The following is a 12,680-nucleotide window of genomic DNA, read 5'->3' on the forward strand; positions in this document are numbered from 1 at the left end:
TTAATAATGTTTACATATTTTGCATTACTGTATTTTAGTCTATGCCGCTCCGCCATTGCTAGTCCAAATATTTATATTTATATGTTCTTAATTCCATTCCTTTACTTTAACCTGTTAGGGATAGGGGGCAGTATTTTCACGGACGGATAAAAAACGTACCAGATTTAATCTGGTTATTACTCCTGCCCTGAAACTAGAATATGCATATAATTATTTGGATAGAAAACACCCTAAAGTTTCTAAAACTGTTTGAATGGTGTCTGTGAGTATAACAGAACTCATATGGCAGGCCAAAACCTGAGAAGATTCTATATGGGAAGTGCCCTGTCTGACCATTTCTTGGCCTTCTGTAGCCTCTTTATCGAAAATACAGGATCTCTGCTGTAACGTGACATTTTCTAAGGCTTTCATTGGCTCTCAGAAGGCGCCAGAACGTTGAATGATAACTCTGCAGTCTCTGGGCGAAAAACAGTACTGGTTTTGGAGAGTGGTACTTCTGAGAACAATGGCACTGGCACGTGTGTGCATGTGACGACTCCATGTTTTACTTTCAGTGTTTGAACAGATACAACGTCTCCCGGTTGGAATATTATCGCTATTTTACGAGAAAAATTGCATAAAAATTGATTTTAAACAGCGTTTGACATGCTCCGAAGTACGGTAATGGAATATTTTGAATTCTTTTGTGACTTGAACGCATGAACAAAACGGAGGTATTTGGATATAACTATGGATTATTTGGAACCAAAACAACATTGGGTGTTGAAGTAGAAGTCCTGGGAGTGCATTCTGTCGAAGAACAGCAAAGGTAATCCAATTTTTCTTATAGTAAATCTGAGTTTGGTGAGTGCCAAACTTGGTGGGTGTAAAATAGCTAGCCGTGATGGTCGGGCTATCTACTCAGAATATTGCAAAATGTGCTTTCACCGAAAAGCTATTTTAAAATCGGACACCGCGATTGCATAAAGGGGTTCTGTATCTATAATTCTTAAAATAATTGTTATGTTTTTTTTGTCAACGTTTATCGTGAGTAATTTAGTAAATTCACCAGAAGTTTTCGGTGGGTATGCTAGTTCTGAACAAAAAATGCTAATGTAAAAAGCTGGTTTTTGATATAAATATGAACTTGATTGAACAAAACATGCATGTATTGTATAACATAATGTCCTAGAAGTGTCATCTGATGAAGATCATCAAAGGTTAGTGCTGCATTTAAATCAAATCAAATCAAATCAAATGTATTTATATAGCCCTTCGTACATCAGCTGATATCTCAAAGTGCTGTACAGAAACCCAGCCTAAAACCCCAAACAGCAAGCAATGCATGTGAAAAAAGCACGGTGGCTAGGAAAAACTCCCTAGGAAAAACTCCCTTGAAAGGCCAAAAACCTAGGAAGAAACCTAGAGAGGAACCAGGCTATGTGGGGTGGCCAGTCCTCTTCTGGCTGTGCAGGGTGGATATTATAACAGAACATGGTCAAGATGTTAAAATGTTCATAAATGACCAGCATGGTCAAATAATAATAATCATAGTAGTTGTCGAGGGTGCAACAAGCACGTCCGGTGAACAGGTCAGGGTTCCATAGCCGCAGGCAGAACAGTTGAAACTGGAGCAGCAGCACGGCTGTGGTTTTGGTTTTTGTGACATATATGCTAGCTTGAAAAATGGGTGTGTGATTATTTCTGTCTGGGTACTCTCCTGACATAATCGAATGTTTTGCTTTCGTTGTAAAGCCTTTTTGAAATCGGACAATATGGTTAGATAAAGGAGAGTCTTGTCTTTAAAATGGTGTAAAATAGTCATATGTTTGAAAAATTTTATTTGAAATTTGATTGGAAAGGCCTACTTCAATATGCAGTATATCAATCAATCATTCATTCATTTGTCCATGTCATCACACAGCATACAAGTCATCCATGTCTTTAAATAGGGTCAAGCATTTTAGTTATAAAATGAAATAACAAAGGGAGCCTTGAATAATTCAATAATGAATAAACCGCAACATGTCGGCTAAAGCGATTGAATTCAGGAATGCATTTGACAGTTTTTTAATATTGGTTGTACTAGAGACTTTAAAACCTTTTTTTGTTAGAACAGATTATATACGATTGATTATGATTTGTTTGTAAATACTAATTGTATTTGTTGTGCTGTTTATACTGTTATAAATGTAGCTTAATTCAATTGATTAGTATTATGGTGTTTCTATTCCAAGAAAAATTAAAATGCATTTTGCAGTAGCCTATGTAGGCCTCAGGGTTTCGATCTGGAAAATATGGCTCTGTAAAACGTGATGGGTCGGGAGTAGGCCTAGGCTACTAAGCAACTGCGAGTGAAGGGCAAAATAATCCTAACATGTCCACATCCTAACTGTAGGCTTTGCCAAGAGTGTGCAAAGCTGCCATCAAGGCAAAGGGTGGCTATTTGAAGAATCTCAAATATAAAATATATTCTGATTTGTTTAACACTTTTTTGGTTACTATATGATTCCATATGTGTTCCTTCAACAGTGTTGATGTCTTCGCTATTATTCTACAATGTAGAAAATCATAAAAATAAACAAAAACCCTTGAATGAGTAGGTGTTCTAAAACTTTGACCGGTAGTGTATGTCATTTACATTCTTCATTGTAACCGCAATGTCACAAATAATTGTCATCAAATTTAATTTGATTTGATTTGATAATTGAACACACACAACATGAGCAGATTAACTAGGTCAAATAAGTTCTTTATTAAAGACTATCAGAAAGAATGTTGGTACTTATTTATTTTGATCCAAAGCCACGAATGAGTGAGTCACTCCGCTTTCTGCTGACAAATATAGCTTTATGCTGAGAATTAGCCTACTAAATAGGCCAAGTCTAAATTAATATATAAACTTCTTATATCTAGGCGTTCCACTAGCGGAACCCCGTTCTGCCAGCGGAACCCCTAGCCAACAGCCATGGGGTCACATGGCGCGAAATACAAAACCTCAAAAATGCAATAATTTCAATTTTTCAAACATACAACTATTTTACACCATTTTAAAGACAAGACTCTCGTTAATCTAACCACATTGTCCGATTTCAAAAAGGCTTTACAGCGAAAGCAAAATATTAGATTAAGTTAGGAGAGTACATAGCCAGAAATAATCACACAGCCATTTTCCAAGCAAGCATATATATCACATAAACCCAAAACACAGCTAAATGCAGCACTAACCTTTGATGATCTTCATCAGATGACACTCCTAGGAGATTATGTTATACAATACATGCATGTTTTGTTCAATAAAGTTCATATTTATATCCAAAAACAGCTTTTTACATTGGTGTGTGATGTTCAGAACATGCATTCCCACCAGAAACTTCCGGTGAATTTACAAAATTACTCATCATAAACCTTGACAAAATACATAACAATTATTTTAAGAATTATAGATACAGAACTCCTTTATGCAATCGCTATGTCAGATTTTAAAATAGCTTTTCGGCAAAAGCACATTTTGCAATATTCTGAGTACATAGCTTAACCATCACGGCTAGCTATTTTGACACCCGCCAACTTCGGGGCACACTAAATTCAGAATTACTATTAGAACAATTGTATTACCTTTGCTGATCTTCGTCAGAATGCACTCCCAGGACTGCTACTTCCACAAGAAATGTTGCTTTTGTTCCAAATAATCCATAGTTATGTCCAAATACCATTTTGTTCGTGCGTTCAGGTCACTATCCAAAGGGTAACGCGCGAGCGCATATCGAGACAAAAAAATTCAAAATGTTCCTTTACCATACTTAAAAGCATGTCAAACGCTGTTTAAAATCAATTTTTATGGTATTTTTCTCGTAAAATAGCGATAATATTCCAACCAGACAATAGTGTATTCATTTAAAGAGGAAAAGAAAAAACAGCATGGTCGCGGGACCACGCATCTCCAATCTCTTAGTCACCAGGCAGACCACTGACAAACTGTGCTACTATACTCTGCCCAGAGACAGGAGACGCCTCAATCCGCTTTCTAAAGGCTTTAGAGAGCCAATGGAAGCCTTAGAAAGTGCCACGTAACAGCACAGATACTGTAGTTTCGAAAGGGACAACAAAGAAGAACTACAAATTCGCAGACAGGCCACTTCCTGCTTGGAATCTTCTCAGGTTTTTGCCTGCCATATGAGTTCTGTTATACTCACAGACACCAATCAAACAGTTTTAGAAACTTTAGTGTTTTCTATCCAAATCTACTAATAATATGCATATTCTCATTTCTGGGCAAGAGTAGAAACCAGTTTAAATCGGGTACGTTTTTTTCATCCGGCCGTGAAAATACTGCCCCCTATCCCAAACAGGTTAAAAGGCATAAATAAACTAGTACAATTCATAAATAAATGAAGTAGTTCAGGATTTCCCCAAACTTTTGCCACAAAGTTGTATGCTGTAGCGTTAAGATTTTCCTTCACTGGAAATAAGGGGCCTAGCCGAACCATGACAAACAGCCCCAGACCATTATTGCTCCCCCAACAAAATTTAGTTGGCACTATGAAATTCGGCAGTTAGTGTTCTCCTGGCATCCGCCAAACCCAGATTAGTCCGTCGGACTGCCAGATGGTGAATCGTCATTCATCACTCCAGAGAACATGTTTCCACTGCTGAAGAGTCCAATGGCGGAGAGCTTTACACCACTCCAGCAAACGCTTAGCATTGATGATCTTAGGCAAGTGTGCGGCTTCTCTGCCATGGAAATCCATTTCATGAAGCTCTTGATGAATAGTTATTGTTCTGACATTGCTTTCAGAGGCAGTATGGAACTCGGTAGTGAGTCCTGCAACCGAGGACAGACGATTTGTATGCGCTTCAGCACTCTGCGAGCTTGTGTGGCCTACCACTTCATGGCGGAGCCGTTGTTGCTCCTAGACATTTCCACTTACAATAACAGCTCTTAAAGTTGACCGGGCAGCTGTAATTGGGCAGAAATTTGACAAACTGGCTTGTTGGAAAGGTGGCATCCTATGACGGTGCCATGTTGAAAGACACTAAGCTCTTCAATACAGGCTATTCTACTGCCTTATATATCTGTCAGCAACGGGTGTGGATGAAATAGCCGAATCCACTAATTTGAAGGTGTGTCCACATACTTGTAGTGTACAGTGGTTACTCAATTAAAAGTTTCAAGCTTATGCCGCAACAGTTTGTGGTAGATGGTGGGAAATTGTGGTAAATTGAGTCATTCTGTCATTCGCCACACTATCACAAGGGGCAGTTAGAATGCTGATTATGATTTTGGTTTCTCTCCCTCTAAAAACAGAAATGAATAAATATGTATATAACAAACTGTCTTTATTTGCCACAGTGTGAAAGAGTGATAGCCCCTCTATATAAAGTGAGTTTCTGAAACACGGAGTGCTTCTTTGCTGATGTGAAGAAGAAACTGAATGAAAGTGATTCCAGCGTAGATGCGAAGGGGAAGAAGGTTGCCCATATTTTCAAGACCTGAGCTACTTAATTAATGTATTTTATTTATGAAATGTACTAGTTTATTTAGGCAATTTAATATATTTGTTTAGCCGTGTCCTATTTAGTAGTCTATTTTTCAGCATAAAGCTATATGGCGCAGAAGAGGATGGCTGACGTTTTACATGCTCCAAGCCAACTGTATTATTTTGTTAGTTTTTCTGCATTGTTTGTAACTTATTTTTTTTAACTATTTTGTACATAATGTTGCTGCTACCATCTCTTATGACCGTAATTAACTTCTGGACATCAGAACAGCGATCACTCACCACGAACTGGAAGAAGCTTTTTCCTTTTTCGAGTCAGACGAGAAGGATATACTGCTTTCCTGGGAACAGGCCCAAATCCCAAATCTCATTTGCGTGAAGAAAAGACGAAGGAAAAGGGGGTGCAGGTTGGGCTGCCTTCTGAAAATCCGTAGGCGAGCGATTAAACTCCCACTGCCATCCGTTCTACTGGCTAACATGCAATCATTGGAAAATAAAATTATCACGATTATCCTACCAACGGGACATTAAAAACTGTAATATCTTATATTTCACCGAGTCGTGGCTGAACGACGACACGGATCATTTAGAGCTGGTGGGAATTTCCATCCACCGGCAGAACAGAGAAGATGAGGGGTGGGGGTGTGTGTCTTTTTGTCAATAACAGCTGGTGCGCGATGTCTAATAATAAAGAAGTCTCAAGGTATTGTTCGCCTGAGGTAGAGTACCTTATGATAAGCTGTAGACCACACTACCTACCAAGAGAGTTCTCATCTTGTCACGTCCTGACCATAGTAAGAGTTTATTTTCTATGGTAGAGTAGGTCAGGGCGTGACAGGGGGTGTTTTGTGTTTTTCTATGTTATCTATTTCTTTGTTTAAGTTCTAGTTTTTCTATTTCTATGGTTTTTTTGGGGGGGTTGATCTCCAATTGGAGGCAGCTGGTTCTCGTTGTCTCTAATTGGAGATCATGTCATATTAAAGTAGGGGTTTTTCTTCCTGGGTTTTGTGGGTTATTACATTTTGAGTAGTGTTTGTTTCTCTCTGCATCACGGTTTGTTGTTTTGTCAATTCAATTATTTATGTATTGCAAAGTTTCACGGATTAAATAAAATGTGGAACTACAACCACGCTGCACTTTGGTCTGCTCCTTTCGACAGTCGTGACACATCTATATTATTCGTAGCCATCTATTTACCACCACAGACTGATGCTGGCACTAAAACTGCACTCAACCAACTCTATAAGGCCATAAGCAAACAATAAAATGCTCATCCAGAAGCGGCGCTCCTAGTGGACGGGGAATTTAATGCAGGCAAACCTAAATCAGTTTTACCAAATTTTTACCAGCATGTCAAATGTGCAACCAGAGGAAAAAAATCTAGACCACCTTTACTCCACACACAGAGATACATACAAAGCTCTCCCCCAGCCTCCATTTGGCAGATCTGACCTGCTTACAAGCAAAAACTAAAGCAGGAAGTGCCAGTGACTCGCTCAATACGGAAGTGGTCAGATGACGCGGATGCTACGCTACAGGACTGTTTTGCTAGCACAGATTGGAATATGTTCCAGGATTCATCCAAAGGCATTGAGGATTATATTTGCCACAATCAGAAGCCATGGATTACAGGCAACATCTGCATCGAGCTAAAGGCTAGAGCTGCCGCTTTCAAGGAGCAGGACACTAATCCGGACGATTATAAGAAATCCCGCTATGCTCTCAGACAACCATCAAACAAGCAGTGTCAATACAGAATTAAGATTGAATCCTACTACACTGGCTCTGATGCTCGTCGGATGTGGCAGGGCTCGAAAACTATTACGGACTACAAAGGGAAACCCAGACACGAGACTCCCAGTGACGCGAGCCTTCCAGATGAGCTAAATGCCTTTTATGCTCGCTTCGAGGTAAGCAACACTGAAGCATGCACGAGAGCACCAGCTGTTCTGGATGACTGTGTGATAACGCTCTCGGTAGCTGATGTGAGCAAGACCTTTAAACAGTTCAACATTCACAAAGCTGCGGGGCCAGATGGGGCCAGATGGATTACCAGGACGTGTACTCAATGCATGCATGGACCAACTGGCAAGAGTCTTCACTGACATTTTCAACCTCTCCCTCACCGAGTCTGTCTAATACCGGATTAAAAGGGCCTCCATTTATTTAGCCTACATGTTTTAAGCAGACCATCATAGTCTCTGTGACCAAGGAAGCGAAGGTAACCTGCCTAAATGATTACGTCGGTAGCCATGAAGTGCTTTGAAAGGCTGGTCATGGCTCACATCAACAGCATCCTCCCGGATACCCTAGACCCACTCCAATTCACATACCACCTCCACAGATGATGCAATCTCAATTGCACTCCACACTGCCCTTTTCCACCTGGACAATAGGAACACCTATGTGAGAATGCTGTTCATTGACTACAGCGTTCAACACCATGGTGCCCACGAAGCTCATCACTAAGCTAAGGACCCTGGATCCTAGACTCATCACTAAGCTAACACCTCCCTCTGCACCTGGATCCTAGACTTCCTGACGGGCCGCCCCCAAGGGGTAAGGGTAGGCAACAACCCGGCTGCCACGTTGATCCTCAACACTGGGGCCCCTCAGGGGTGTGTACTTAGTCCCCTCCTGTACTCCCTGTTCACACACGACTGCGTGGCCAAACACAACTCCAACACCATCATTAAGTTTGCTGACGACACAACAGAGGTAGGCCTGATCACCGACAACGATGAGACAGCCTAAAGGGAGGAGGTCAGAGAACTGGCAGTGTGGTGCCAGGACAACAACCTCTCTCTCAATGTGAGCAAGACAAAGGAGCTGACTGTGGACTACAGGAAAAGACAGCCCGAAAAAGTAAGTACCAACAATCTTTTTGATCATCTTTAACAAATAAATGTTTTAACCAGGTGAATTTGTTCATGTTGTGTGTTTGTTCAATTATTTGTGACATTATAGTTACAATGAAGAATGTAAACAAAATAAATCCTATTCATAATGAATAATCAGATGTTGCAAGCTTGCCATTTTTCCTTTTTATTTATTTTTTAGACAATACAACTGTTTCTCTGTCGCCCACACACATTCAACATTTTGATAATAAGGCATTTAAAGGTGGACATTGGTTGATTTCCTGTTTTTAAGAATACAGTTTGTCAAGATGTTTGATGAGAAAAGTATCATCCAACCTGTAGGATATCACTGAACCCTTATATGCCATGTCTTGAAATATGCAGACAGACAGATTAAACGTTTATTTCCATTGTAATACTTCTGACAGCCAACTTTCTATCTGCCCATAAGGTTAGGACTATATAACATTCCCAGAAGGCATGGATTATTTTAACCTAATGAAAAATGTACCTTGTAACCTAATTTAATTTACTGCAGGCCTAGACCTATGGGTTTAACCTTCTGAATTAATGATTATATTAAAGATAGAAGCCGCCGAGACCCGATCCGTTACCCAAGAAAATAACACACATTTATTTAGCCTAATTGTTTTTATGACTACAGACTATTATTCCTAATTTCCTGCATTTATTAATTTGTCTGTATGTCTACTCAACATTTGGCTAAAAAGAAACCATACCATGAATTAAGAAAGATTTTTTTCACAATGCAATGCGGCATATTGACAACTCAAATTCTAATATTAGACAACAAATAAATATACTAAAAGAGTAACTTCAAAAACAGTCCATTCATTACTCGATTTCTTCAAATTGCTGTGCAGGAAAAGAATGTCATCCACAATGACTGGTTGCAGGCTCGCAGTTGGCTTCTCTCTGAAACCACAAATCCATCTCTAGGTGAGGCTTTATCCTTTGGAACCACACAATTACCAGGTGGACAGTAGGCTGTTTGCTTGCCTCCAAGGCCAGTGTGTTCTCTTGAAGCGAGAAAGGAAATCAACAAGATCCACAAGTATTCTTTCACAATAACTGGCCTTATGTTATCTGCAGTTTTGAGCAGCACTGTCCCACTTCGTGGTGGATAACACCCAGTTGTCATTTATGTAATGGGTTTTAGTATTTTATTTTTCAAAAATCCACATGTCAAGTGTAATTGTGCCATTGTATTTACCCAAGTTCTTTCTCAACTCCAGGATCACCCACAAGATAATTTTTGGCCTGATGCAGGACTCTAGTGTAAGAGGAGAGAGACTCTCAGACAGAAACATTCACACATCCATTAATTTACAAAAGGAAAGTTTAATAACTTGGCTAGGTGTGAAAAATCCCCCAACTTGTGTCACAGTTTAGACTACCGATAGATGCTGCGGTCAGTCAAAGTTGATTCCTATTGTAAAGTGTAGCCTAATAGCCAAAAAGCGCAAACTTGCAATGTATTCGAGGCTTAAGTTTTCTAAAGTTTGACATTTCTAACTCAATATACAGACCTGATTTACACTAACGAAAAATGCATTAACCCCTACAAATATGACAATTTATTATAATCCACATAATAATTCAAATGACATGATCTGTAGCGAGAGTAGAGATACTGCACAAGCTAAATATAATCAGAAAGAATGTGTCTTTAACTTCCCTGGGCTAGGTAGCCTGGCCATCACGGCTAGCTAATTTGACACCCACCAAGTTTGGCACTCACCAAACTCAGATTTACTATAAGATAAATTGGATTACCTTTGCTGTTCTTTGTCAGAATGCACTCCCAGGACTTCTACTTCAACAACAAATGTTGTTTTGGTTCCAAATAATCCACAGTTATATCCAAATAGCTCCGTTTTGTTCGTGCGTTCAAGTCACTATCCGAAGGGTGACTCGCGAGCGCATTTCGTGACAAAAAAATTCAAAATATTCCATTACCGTACTTCAGAAGCATGTCAAACGCTGTTTAAAATCAATTTTTATACAATTTTTCTCGTAAAATAGCAATAATATTCCAACCGGGCGACGTTGTATTCATTCAAAGGCTGAAAGAAAAAAATTGAGAATTCTCATGAACGCGCATCTCCAGTGTCACTGTTCCCAGCCTGACCACTCACAAAATCTCCTGCTGTTTTTCGCCCAGAGACAGGAGACACGTCATTCCACTTTCTGGCGCCTTCTGAGAGCCAATGGAAGCCTTAGAAAATGTCACGTTACAGCAGAGGTGCTGTATTTTCGATAGAGATGCAACAGAAGGATAACAAATTGTCTGACAGGGCACTTCCTGCTTGGAATCTTCTCAGGTTTTGGCCTGCCATATGAGTTCTGTTATACTCACAGACACCATTCAAACAGTTTTAGAAACTTTAGGGTGTTTTCTATCCAAATCTACTAATTATATGCATATTCTCATTTCTGGGCAAGAGTAGTAACCAGTTTAAATCGGGTACGTTTTTTATCCGGCCGTGCAAATACTGCCCCCTAGCCCCAACAGGTTTTAACCCTGCATTATAATATAACTTATTTTGAACAAAAGCCAAGAATGAGTGAGTCACTCAGCCCTATGCTTCAGTTCCTGCTTCTGTTGCCTATTAGAGTGTTTGTTTAATATCCTACTGATTCTGTGATCACCAAGCCTCTTGCTATGCTGTGATAAAGGCTTTACAATTTGTTTTTCATTAGAACAGATTCTCTGGTGTTACTTATAATTTATTTAGTGTTGTTTACATTGTTCCAAATGGCAGAAAGATAATATTGTAATCTAACAGCACATTTGTCATGTAACAGTATCTGTTCCGCTTTTGACAAAAATTTTACAAGGTCTAATTGTCATGATACAACCAATAGGCTAATAAAAGTGTGTTTGTCTATTGTTATGACTTAGATGAAGATCAGATCAAATTGTGTGACCAATTTATGCAGAAATCCAGGTAATTCCAAAGGGTTCACATACTTTTTCTTACCACTATGTAAATGTTTCCATATGTGTTATTTCATAGTTTTTATGTCTTCACTATTAGAAAAGAGTAAAAATAAAGAAAAACCATGGAATGAGTACAGTTGAAGTTGGAAGTTTATATACACCTTAGCCAAATACATTTAAAGTCAGTTTTTCACAATTCCTGACATTTAATCCTAGTAAAATGTCCCTGTTTTAGGTCAGTTAGGATCACCACTTTATTTTAAGAATGTGAAATGTCAGAATAATAGTAGGGTGATTTATTTCATCTTTATTTCTTTCATCACATACACTCAATTAGAATTTGGTAGTATTGCCTTTAAATTGTTTAACTTGGGTCAAACGTTTCGAATAGCCTTCCACAAGCTTCCCACAATCATTTGGGTGAATTTTGGCCCATTCCTCCTGACAGAGCTGATGCAACTGAGTCAGTTTCTAGGCCTCCTTGCTCGCACACGCTTTTTCAGTTCTGCCCACAAATTTTCTTTGGGATTGAGGTCACGGCTTTGTGGTGGCCACTCCAATACCTTGACTTTGTTGACCTTGAGCCATTTTAATACAACTTTGGAAGTATGCTTGGGGTCATTGTACATTTGGAAGACCCATTTGCGACCAAGCTTTAACTTCCTGACTGATGTCTTGAGATGTTGCTTCAATGTATCCACGTAATTTTCTTCTCTCATGATGCCATCTATTTTGTGAAGTGCACCAGCCCCTCCTGCAGTAAAGCACCCCCACAACAAAATGCTGCCACCCCCGTACTTCACGGTTGGGATGGTGTTCTTTGGCTTGCAAGCCTCCCCCTTTTTCCTCCAAACATAACAATGGTCATTATGGCCAAACAGTTCTATTTTTGTTTCATCAGACCAGAGGTCATTTATCCAAAATGTACAGTCTCTGTCTCCATGTGCAGTTGCAAACCTTAGTCTGGCTTTTTATGGCGGTTTTGGAGAAGTGGCTTCTTCCTTGCTGAACGGCCTTTCAGGTTATGTCGATACAGGACTCGTTTTACTGTGGATATAGATACTTTTGTACCTGTTTCCTCCATCATCTTCACAAGACCCGTTGCTGTTGTTCTGGGATTGACTTGCACTTTTTGCACCAAAATACATTCATCTCTAGGAGACAGAACGCGTCTCCTTCCTGAGCGGTATGACGGCTGCGTGGTCCCATGGTGTTTATACTTGCGTACTATTGTTTGTACAGATGAACGTGATACCTTCAGGTGTTTGGAAATTGCTCCCAAGGATGAACCAGACTTGTGGAGGTCTACAATTTTTTGGCTGATTTCTTTTGATTTGCCCATGATGTCAAGCAAAGAGGCAATGAGTTTGAAGG

Source organism: Salmo salar, chromosome ssa19 (assembly GCF_905237065.1).
Source record: "Salmo salar chromosome ssa19, Ssal_v3.1, whole genome shotgun sequence".
Lineage (NCBI taxonomy): Eukaryota > Metazoa > Chordata > Actinopteri > Salmoniformes > Salmonidae > Salmo > Salmo salar.